At 46.2% G+C, this 11,840-nt stretch overlaps 1 protein-coding gene across 3 annotated transcripts in view; it reads left to right on the top strand.

The window, feature by feature from the left end:
* The first annotated feature begins 266 nt into the window (after positions 1 to 266).
* Positions 267 to 11,840, top strand: part of CGN (cingulin) — an 82,847-nt gene continuing 71,273 nt past the window's right edge. For all 3 annotated transcript variants that reach the window (XM_040332438.1, XM_040332439.1, XM_040332437.1), the window contains exon 1: positions 267 to 348. The gene's annotated coding sequence lies outside the window, so the exon portion shown is untranslated. The remainder of the gene's footprint in view (positions 349 to 11,840) is intronic.

Genomic DNA, 11,840 nt, shown 5'->3' with positions numbered 1-11,840 from the left:
GGTAGGGCGCAGTGCGCGTTATGGCCCCGCCCCCTCCACGCTCAGGTGTCGCACGCCTCGCGTTGCCTGACAACCAGAAAGATGGCCGCCTCCCCCGTCACGTGACTTACAGCGCGCTCTCTCTCCGTCCTGCAGGTTGTGAGAGCCGCTCACCTTCTGGCCCCGCCCCTGTGCGCACTGCGGCCAGTCAGGGGCCGCCGGAGGGATGCGGGAGGCGGAGACATAGGGAGTGATTGGTGGATGTGAGGAGGAGGGGCGGGGTGACGGGGAGAGGGCGGTGATGCGGCTGGAGGTGCCGATCAGTGTCAGGTTGGAGAGGAGACGAGAGGGAGCTGCGAGCGCTGGAAGGTGAGCGGGGGAGGGGAGAGCAGAGGGGAGGTCACATGACCTGACTGTCCACCTGTCATTGTATACAATCTATCATCTCCACCCCCCCCCCCCCATATACCCCAAATATACACCTGTCACCGTCCCCCATATACATATATCCAATGTATACACCTGTCCTCATATACTATATATATCCAATGTACACACCTGTCCTCATATACTATATATATATATATCCAATGTACACACCTGTCCTCATATACTATATATATCCAATGTACACACCTGTCCTCATATACTATATATATCCAATGTACACACCTGTCCTCATATACTATATATATCCAATGTATACACCTGTCCTCATATACTATATATATCCAATGTACACACCTGTCCCCCATATACTATATATATATCCAATGTATACACCTGTCCTCATATACTATATATATCCAATGTATACACCTGTCCCCATATACTATATATATATATCCAATGTACACACCTGTCCTCATATACTATATATATCCAATGTACACACCTGTCCCTCATATACTATATATATATCCAATGTATACACCTGTCCTCATATACTATATATATCCAATGTATACACCTGTCCCCATATACTATATATATCCAATGTATACACCTGTCCTCATATACTATATATATCCAATGTATACATCTGTCCTCATATACTATATATATCCAATGTACACACCTGTCCTTATATACTATATATATCCAATGTATACACCTGTCCTCATATACTATATATATATCCAATGTACACACCTGTCCCCATATACTATATATATCCAATGTATACACCTGTCCTCATATACTATATATATATATATCCAATGTATACACCTGTCCTCATACTATATATTTATCCAATGTATACACCTGTCCCCATATACTATATATATCCAATGTACACACCTGTCCCCATATACTATATATATCCAATGTATACACCTGTCCCCATATACTATATATATCCAATGTACACACCTGTCCCCATATACTATATATATCCAATGTATACACCTGTCCTCATATACTATATATATCCAATGTACACACCTGTCCCCCATATACTATATATATCCAATGTATACACCTGTCCCCATATACTATATATATATCCAATGTATACACCTGTCCTCATATACTATATATATCCAATGTACACACCTGTCCTCATATACTATATATATCCAATGTACACACCTGTCCCTCATATACTATATATATATCCAATGTATACACCTGTCCTCATATACTATATATATCCAATGTATACACCTGTCCCCATATACTATATATATCCAATGTATACACCTGTCCCCATATACTATATATATCCAATGTATACATCTGTCCTCATATACTATATATATCCAATGTACACACCTGTCCCCATATACTATATATATCCAATGTACACACCTGTCCCCATATACTATATATATCCAATGTACACACCTGTCCTCATATACTATATATATATATATATATCCAATGTATACACCTGTCCCCATATACTATATATATCCAATGTATACACCTGTCCCCATATACTATATATATATCCAATGTATACACCTGTCCTCATATACTATATATATCCAATGTACACACCTGTCCCCATATACTATATATATCCAATGTATACACCTGTCCCCATATACTATATATATCCAATGTATACACCTGTCCCCATATACTATATATATCCAATGTATACACCTGTCCTCATATACTATATATATCCAATGTATACACCTGTCCCCATATACTATATATATATATCCAATGTACACACCTGTCCCCATATACTATATATATCCAATGTACACACCTGTCCCCATATACTATATATATCCAATGTATACACCTGTCCCCATATACTATATATATCCAATGTATACACCTGTCCCCATATACTATATATATCCAATGTACACACCTGTCCCCATATACTATATATATCCAATGTACACACCTGTCCCCATATACTATATATATATCCAATGTATACACCTGTCCCCATATACTATATATATCCAATGTATACACCTGTCCCCATATACTATATATATATCCAATGTACACACCTGTCCCCATATACTATATATATCCAATGTACACACCTGTCCCCATATACTATATATATCCAATGTACACACCTGTCCCCATATACTATATATATCCAATGTATACACCTGTCCCCATATACTATATATATCCAATGTATACACCTGTCCCCATATACTATATATATCCAATGTACACACCTGTCCCCATATACTATATATATCCAATGTATACACCTGTCCCCATATACTATATATATCCAATGTATACACCTGTCCCCATATACTATATATATCCAATGTACACACCTGTCCTCATATACTATATATATCCAATGTATACACCTGTCCCCATATACTATATATATCCAATGTATACACCTGTCCCCATATATCTATATATCCAATGTATACACCTGTCCTCATATACTATATATATATCCAATGTATACACCTGTCCCCATATACTATATATATATCCAATGTACACACCTGTCCCCATATACTATATATATCCAATGTACACACCTGTCCTTATATACTATATATATCCAATGTATACACCTGTCCTCATATACTATATATATCCAATGTACACACCTGTCCCCATATACTATATATATCCAATGTATACACCTGTCCCCCATATACTATATATATCCAATGTATACACCTGTCTTCATATACTATATATATCCAATGTATACACCTGTCCCCATATACTATATATATCCAATGTATACACCTGTCCCCATATATCTATATATATATATATATATATATATATATATATATATATATATATATATATCCAATGTATACACCTGTCCCCATATACTATATATATCCAATGTATACACCTGTCCTCATATACTATATATATCCAATGTATACACCTGTCCCCATATACTATATATATCCAATATATACACCTGTCCTCATATACTATATATATCCAATATATACACCTGTCCCCATATACTATATATATCCAATGTACACACCTGTCCTCATATACTATATATATATCCAATGTATACACCTGTCCTCATATACTATATATATCCAATGTATACACCTGTCCCCATATACTATATATATCCAATATATACACCTGTCCCCATATACTATATATATATATCCAATGTATACACCTGTCCCCATATACTATATATATCCAATGTACACACCTGTCCCCATATACTATATATATCCAATGTATACACCTGTCCTCATATACTATATATATATCCAATGTATACACCTGTCCTCATATACTATATATATCCAATGTATACACCTGTCCTCATATACTATATATATCCAATGTATACACCTGTCCTCATATACTATATATATCCAATGTATACACCTGTCCCCATATACTATATATATCCAATATATACACCTGTCCTCATATACTATATATATCCAATATATACACCTGTCCCCATATACTATATATATCCAATGTATACACCTGTCCTCATATACTATATATATATCCAATGTATACACCTGTCCTCATATACTATATATATATCCAATGTATACACCTGTCCTCATATACTATATATATCCAATGTATACACCTGTCCCCATATACTATATATATATATATATATCCAATGTACACACCTGTCCCCATATACTATATATATCCAATGTATACACCTGTCCTCATATACTATATATATATATCCAATATATACACCTGTCCCCATATACTATATATATCCAATGTATACACCTGTCCTCATATACTATATATATATCCAATGTATACACCTGTCCCCATATACTATATATATCCAATATATACACCTGTCCTCATATACTATATATATATCCAATGTACACACCTGTCCCCATATACTATATATATCCAATGTACACACCTGTCCCCATATACTATATATATCCAATGTATACACCTGTCCTCATATACTATATATATATCCAATGTACACACCTGTCCCCATATACTATATATATCCAATGTACTCACCTGTCCTCATATACTATATATATCCAATGTATACACCTGTCCCTCATATACTATATATATCCAATGTATACACCTGTCCTCATATACTATATATATATATATATCCAATGTATACACCTGTCCCCATATACTATATATATCCAATGTATACACCTGTCCTCATATACTATATATATATCCAATGTATACACCTGTCCCCATATACTATATATATATATCCAATGTATACACCTGTCCCCATATACTATATATATATATATATATCCAATGTATACACCTGTCCTCATATATATATATATATCCAATGTATACACCTGTCCCCATATACTATATATATATATATATATATATATATCCAATGTATACACCTGTCCCCATATACTATATATATATATATATCCAATGTATACACCTGTCCCCATATACTATATATATATATATATCCAATGTATACACCTGTCCTCATATACTATATATATCCAATGTACACACCTGTCCCCATATACTATATATATATATCCAATGTATACACCTGTCCCCATATACTATATATATCCAATGTATACACCTGTCCCCATATACTATATATATATCCAATGTATACACCTGTCCCCATATACTATATATATCCAATGTATACACCTGTCCCCATATACTATATATATCCAATGTATACACCTGTCCCCCATATACTATATATATATATCCAATGTATACACCTGTCCCCATATACTATATATATATCCAATGTACACACCTGTCCCCATATACTATATATATCCAATGTATACACCTGTCCTCATATACTATATATATCCAATGTATACACCTGTCCCCATATACTATATATATATCCAATGTATACACCTGTCCCCATATACTATATATATCCAATGTACACACCTGTCCTCATATACTATATATATATATATATCTATCCAATGTATACACCTGTCCCCATATACTATATATATATCCAATGTACACACCTGTCCCCATATACTATATATATCCAATGTACACACCTGTCCTTATATACTATATATATCCAATGTATACACCTGTCCTCATATACTATATATATCCAATGTATACACCTGTCCCCATATACTATATATATATCCAATGTACACACCTGTCCCCATATACTATATATATCCAATGTACACACCTGTCCTTATATACTATATATATCCAATGTATACACCTGTCCTCATATACTATATATATCCAATGTACACACCTGTCCCCATATACTATATATATCCAATGTATACACCTGTCCCCATATACTATATATATATCCAATGTACACACCTGTCCCCATATACTATATATATATCCAATGTATACACCTGTCCCCATATACTATATATATATCCAATGTATACACCTGTCCCCATATACTATATATATCCAATGTACACACCTGTCCTCATATACTATATATATATCCAATGTACACACCTGTCCTCATATACTATATATATCCAATGTACACACCTGTCCCCATATACTATATATATCCAATGTACACACCTGTCCCCATATACTATATATATCCAATGTACACACCTGTCCTCATATACTATATATATATATATATCCAATGTACACACCTGAGTATTTTTCATTCAATTATATAAGGGATAACAGCTATTTATAGGATTGTGAACATGAAGCTGGCTGGTGATTGGTCAGAAGGATTGGATTTGGTGGTTGGGCTCCTCCCCCTTGTTTTGGTCTTTAGTGGTCAGCATTGCTGACCTCGGCGTAGCCAGGCGACGATGTCTGTACAGGAAATATACATGTGGAATCTGTCGTCTTATTGGACGTCTCCGTTTTGGGGGCGGAGCGCGAGGAGTTCATGTTTGGTGGTCGCTGGATATATCTGAACGTTTCTTGTATCCCCCGATGGCGGTTCCTAACGTGACTCTCATATTGGGGCAGCAGAGGTGCGATTCCTTCTTTGGTGCCACTTCTGGCGGGTCACAGAGCAGGTCCGAGGATTGTGTACAGCACTCCGCATGCAGGACCCCTGAGAATAAGCCCCCCCCCCCCCCAAAGGACCCAAGGTTTAGACCCCAGGCCCCGCCCCCCCAAAAGGTCTTGAGGATGAAACCTCCCACTTATACCACCACCCCCCCCCCCCAATTTGTTGGAATGAGAACTTTCTCCTCCCCCAGAGGTCCCCGGAATGGGTCATGAGGATGAGACCCCCCCCCCCCCCAACAGGTTTCTGGAATGAAAACTTCCTCAGCAGGACCCTGGAATGAGACCCCCCCCCCCCCAAAGGTCCTGAGGAAGGATGAGCCCCCCCAAACACCCCAGGATTAGGCCCCCCCCCCAAAGGTCTTGAAGATTAAAACTCCCACCTATACCCCCCCCCCCACACATTTCCGGAATGAGAACTTCCACCCTCCCCCATACGTCCCCGTAAAGGAATTCCCAACCCACAGCCCACTTTAATAGGTCATGTGGATGAGACCCCCCCCCCCCTCCCCGCCGGTCCCCTAGGATAAGACCAAACACCCACCACCATAGGTCCCCAGAATGGGCCCCTACAACACCTAGCCACCCCCGACCAATGAGACCACACGCTTCCCCCCCTAAAAGATTCTAAAGATGAATCCCCCTCCCCATGGGTCCGTATGAGTATAAGACCCACTCGGAGGCCCCAGGAAGATTAGACCCCCCCCCCCCCAAAGGAACCCAGAATCAGATGCCTCCGCCTCCAAAAAGGGTTCATTGGGTTTAAAACCCCTGCTGGTCCCCAGGATGAACCCCCCCCCTCCCTCAGCAGTTCCCTGGAATGAGCCCCTCCCCCCAAAAGGTCCTGAGGATGAATGACCCCCCCCCCCCCCGCAGGGCTCTCTTTGAGGATGAGTCTCCCCAAACACCCCAAAGGACCCCCCCCCCAAAAAGATCTTGAGGATAAGACCTTCCACTAATATCCCCCCCCCCCCACATATTCCTGGAATGAGAACCTCCCCCAAAGGTCCCAGGAATGAGATTCTATAAATCCCTCAACCTACGGCCCCCCCTTAAAAGGTCATGAGGATGAGATCCCTAACCCCCCCCCCATGTTCCCTGGAATATGACAAAACACCCCCCCCCCCCACAGGTCCCCAGGATAAGATTCTCCCCCCCCCCCACACAGGGGGCCAAGATAAGATTCTATCCCCCCCCCCCCACACACACACACGTGGTCCCCAGGATAAGGCCCCTTTCAGACGGACGGCAGTTTTGCCGCAATTAAAAGCATGTACATTTTCAGTGAAATTCAAGGCTCTGGGCACTGCGATTAGCTGCATTTGTACGTTGCGATTACGCGCGGTTACATGCGGCCGCGTTTAGCTGCGGTAGTCATTTCCATAGCAACCCTTTTTATTTATTTTTTTATTATGATGTGCTTCCTGTTCTTCTTCCTTTTTTTTTTTTTTTTTCTCACACTGCTATCCGCAGTTGACACAAAAGTCTGCGATTACCTGCGGTTAAGTGCATATAGCTGCGCTAAACCGCACCTGGACGCATTTAATTCTATTTTTTCTATTTGCGCCAAACCGCATGCAACAAAATCGCAGCTAAACCTTGTGTGTGAATGGGGCCATAGGAAAGGATTGTGTGCTTTTAGCTGCGGTAGAAAATCCGCAGCTAAAAGCACCGTTCTATCCGTTCGTGTGAAAGGGGCCCAAGATCCCCCTACACAGGTCCCCAGGATAAGATATCCCCCCCCCCACAGGTCCCCAGGATAAGATATCCCCCCCCCCCCACAGGTCCCCAGGATAAGATATCCCCCCCCCCACAGGTCCCCAGGATAAGATTCCCCCCCCCACAGGTCCCCAGGATAAGATTCTCTCCCCCCCCCCCCACAGGTCCCCAGGATAAGATATCTCCCCCCCCCACAGGTCCCCAGGATAAGATATCCCCCCCCCACAGGTCCCCAGGATAAGATATCCCCCCCCCCCACAGGTCCCCAGGATAAGATATCCCCCCCCCCCACAGGTCCCCAGGATAAGATATCCCCCCCCCCACAGGTCCCCAGGATAAGATATCCCCCCCCCCCACAGGTCCCCAGGATAAGATATCCCCCCCCACAGGTCCCCAGGATAAGATTCCCCCCCCCCACAGATCCCCAGGATAAGATTCTCTCCCCCCCCCCCCACAGGTCCCCAGGATAAGATATCCCCCCCCCCCACAGGTCCCCAGGATAAGATATCCCCCCCCCACAGGTCCCCAGGATAAGATATCCCCCCCCACAGGTCCCCAGGATAAGAAATCCCCCCCCCCCCCGGTCCCCAGGATAAGATATCCCCCCCCCCCCCACAGGTCCCCAGGATAAGATATCCCCCCCCCCCACAGGTCCCCAGGATAAGATTCCCCCCCCCCCCACAGGTCCCCAGGATAAGATATCCCCCCCCCACAGGTCCCCAGGATAAGATATCCCCCCCCCCCCACAGGTCCCCAGGATAAGATTTCCCCCCCCCCCACAGGTCCCCAGGATAAGATATCCCCCCCCCACAGGTCCCCAGGATAAGATTCCCCCCCCCCCACAGGTCCCCAGGATAAGATTTCCCCCCCCCACAGGTCCCCAGAATAAGATTCCCCCCCCCACAGGTCCCCAGGATAAGATTCAACCCCCCCCACAGGTCCCCAGAATGGGCCCCTACAACACCTAGCCCCCCCCCGGTAGTACATGACTCTGGATTGCTCCCGCCCATATGATGAATGTACGGACTCGTCCCCAGAGCCTGAAAAGCGCGTATTTTGTAAAGAAGGCAGCGTGACCGCGCCGAGACGCAGCGCCTGAATCCTGCAGACTGCGCACTATAATAATGATATATGGGGGACGTCACGCCGTGTAATGTTCCGTATCACGCGGTCACATTAGCCGGTCTTTAAATTCCCAGCACAGCGCCCGCCGCTCTCCCGTCACCAATTCTGTTTATTTCAGAGACTTCGGTGAATTATTTTCGGGGTGCAGAAAAGAGAGCGCAAACCTACCATGAGACCGCGCCGAGATCTCACCGATTTGCCGAGATCTCACCGATTTGCCGAGATCTCACCGATTTGCCGAGATCTCACCGATTTGCCGAGATCTCACCGATTTGCCGAGATCTCACCGTTTGCCGAGATCTCACCGATTCACCCCGAGATCTCACCGATCAAAATGTAACAGGCCCCAGAATGTTTGGGGAGAGATTGCTGACATTGCTGAGTAATTGGCAGTGAAAAGGCTTTTGGACCCATGTGGAGTTCCTGTCCCCGGGCCAGAGGAGGGGAGAGTGTTTTGTGTTTGGCGGTGGATCGCCGGGAGGCTCCTCCTGTGTGTTTTGTACACCTGACTGATCGCAGGGCCGGCCGCCTGGAACACAATAATTGTCACTCACACAGGAGCTTCCTGTCCGCTGACTTTCCTGCAGTGAAACTGACTGAGCAGAGAGTGAAACTCGCCCATCCCAGGCCAGCCGCTGGAGCTTCACACTGCCTCCTGAGACTGTGGCTGCGCGCCCTCCGCACAGCGCTGAGACTGTGGCTGCGCGCCCTCCGCGCAGCGCTGAGACTGTGGCTGCGCGCCCTCCGCGCTGAGACTGTGGCTGCGCGCCCTCCGCGCAGAGCTGAGACTGTGGCTGCGCGCCCTCCGCACAGCGCTGAGACTGTGGCTGCGCGCCCTCCGCGCAGAGCTGAGACTGTGGCTGCACGCCCTCCTCCGCGCTGTGGTTGTACGCCCTCCGTGCTGTGGCTGCGCGCCCTCCGCACAGAGCTGAGACTGTGGCTGCACGCCCTCCGTGCTGTGGCTGCGCGCCCTCCGCGCGCCCCTTCGCTGTACAACCCCCTGAAGAGCTTGGCCTGACTTGGAGAACTCTCTCTTTCCTCCCGTGTCTCTTACATTCTCTTTCCCTTTTGCTCTCTCTTCTTCATCCTCTTATCTTTTCTTTCCCTCTGTTCTCTCGCACTTTTTTTTTTTTTTCATCCTTTGCCCTCACACATTCCTCTGCTCTCTGCCTTCCCCTCCATCCTTTCTGCTCTTTCTCCCCTTTCCTTCGCTCTTTCTCCCCCCCCCCCTTCGCTCTTTCTCCCCTTTCCTTCGCTCTTTCTCCCCCCCCCCCCTTCCTTCGCTCTTTCTCCCCCCTTTCCTTCGCTCTTTCTCCCCCCTTTCCTTCGCTCTTTCTCCCCCCTTTCCTTCGCTCTTTCTCCCCCTTTCCTTCGCTCTTTCTCTCCCCCCCCCTTCGCTCTTTCTCTCCCCCCCCCCCTTCGCTCTTTCTCCCCCCCCCCCTTCGCTCTTTCTCCCCCCCCCCCCCTTCTCTCTTTCCCCCCCCCCCCCCCCCCTTCCCTCTTTCTCCCCCCCCCCCCCTTCGCTCTTTCTCCCCCCCCCCCCTTCGCTCTTTCTCCCCCCCCCTTCGCTCTTTCCCCCCCCCCCTTCGCTCTTCGCTCTTTCTTCCCCCCCCCCTCGCTCTTTCTCCCCCCCCCTTCGCTCTTTCTCCCCCCCCCCCTTCGCTCTTTCTCCCCCCCCCTTCGCTCTTTCTCCCCCCCCTTCGCTCTTTCTCCCCCCCCCCTTCGCTCTTTCCCCCCCCCCTTCTCTCTTTCTCCCCCCCCCCTTCCCTCTTTCTCCCCCCCCCCCCCCCCTCTCTTTCTCCCCCCCCCCCCTTCGCTCTTTCTCCCCCCCCCCCCTTCGCTCTTTCTCCCCCCCCCCCCCTTCGCTCTTTCTCCCCCCCCCCCCCCTTCGCTCTTTCTCTCCCCCCCCTTCGCTCTTTCTCCCCCCCCCCCCTCTCTCTTTCTCTCCCCCCCCCCCCCTTTCTCTCTTTCTCCCCCCCCCCCTCTCTCTTTCTCCCCCCCCCTTTCTCTCTTTCTCCCCCCCCCCCCCTTTCTCTCTTTCTCCCCCCCCCCCTTCTCTCTTTCTCTCCCCCCCCCCCTTCGCTCTTTCTCCCCCCCCCCTTCGCTCTTTCTCCCCCCTTTCTCTCCCCCCCCTCCTTTGCTCTTTTTCTCCCCCCCCCCCTTTGCTCTTTTTCTCCCCCCCCCCTTCTTTGCTCTTTTCCCCCCCCCCCCCTTCTTTGTTTTCTCTCCCCCCCCTTCTTTGCTTTCTCCCCCCCCCCTTCTTTGCTTTCTCTCCCCCCCCCCCTTCTTTGCTTTCTCTCCCCCCCCCCTTCTTTGCTTTCTCTCCCCCCCCCCTTCTTGCTCTTTTTCTCCCCCCCCCCTTCTTTGCTCTTTTTCTCCCCCCCCCCTTCTTTGCTCTTTCCCCCCCCCCTTCTTTGCTCTTTTCTCCCCCCCCCCCTTCTTTGCTCTTTCCCCCCCCCCTTCTTTGCTCTTTTTCTCCCCCCCCCTCCTTCGCTCTTTCTCCCCCCCTCTTACCCCCCCCCTTCCTTCGCTCTCTATGTCCCCCCCACCCCTCCTTT

Source organism: Rana temporaria, chromosome 13 (genome assembly GCF_905171775.1).
Source record: "Rana temporaria chromosome 13, aRanTem1.1, whole genome shotgun sequence".
Classification (NCBI taxonomy): domain Eukaryota; kingdom Metazoa; phylum Chordata; class Amphibia; order Anura; family Ranidae; genus Rana; species Rana temporaria.
This window is presented reverse-complemented; position numbering and strand designations above follow the sequence as displayed.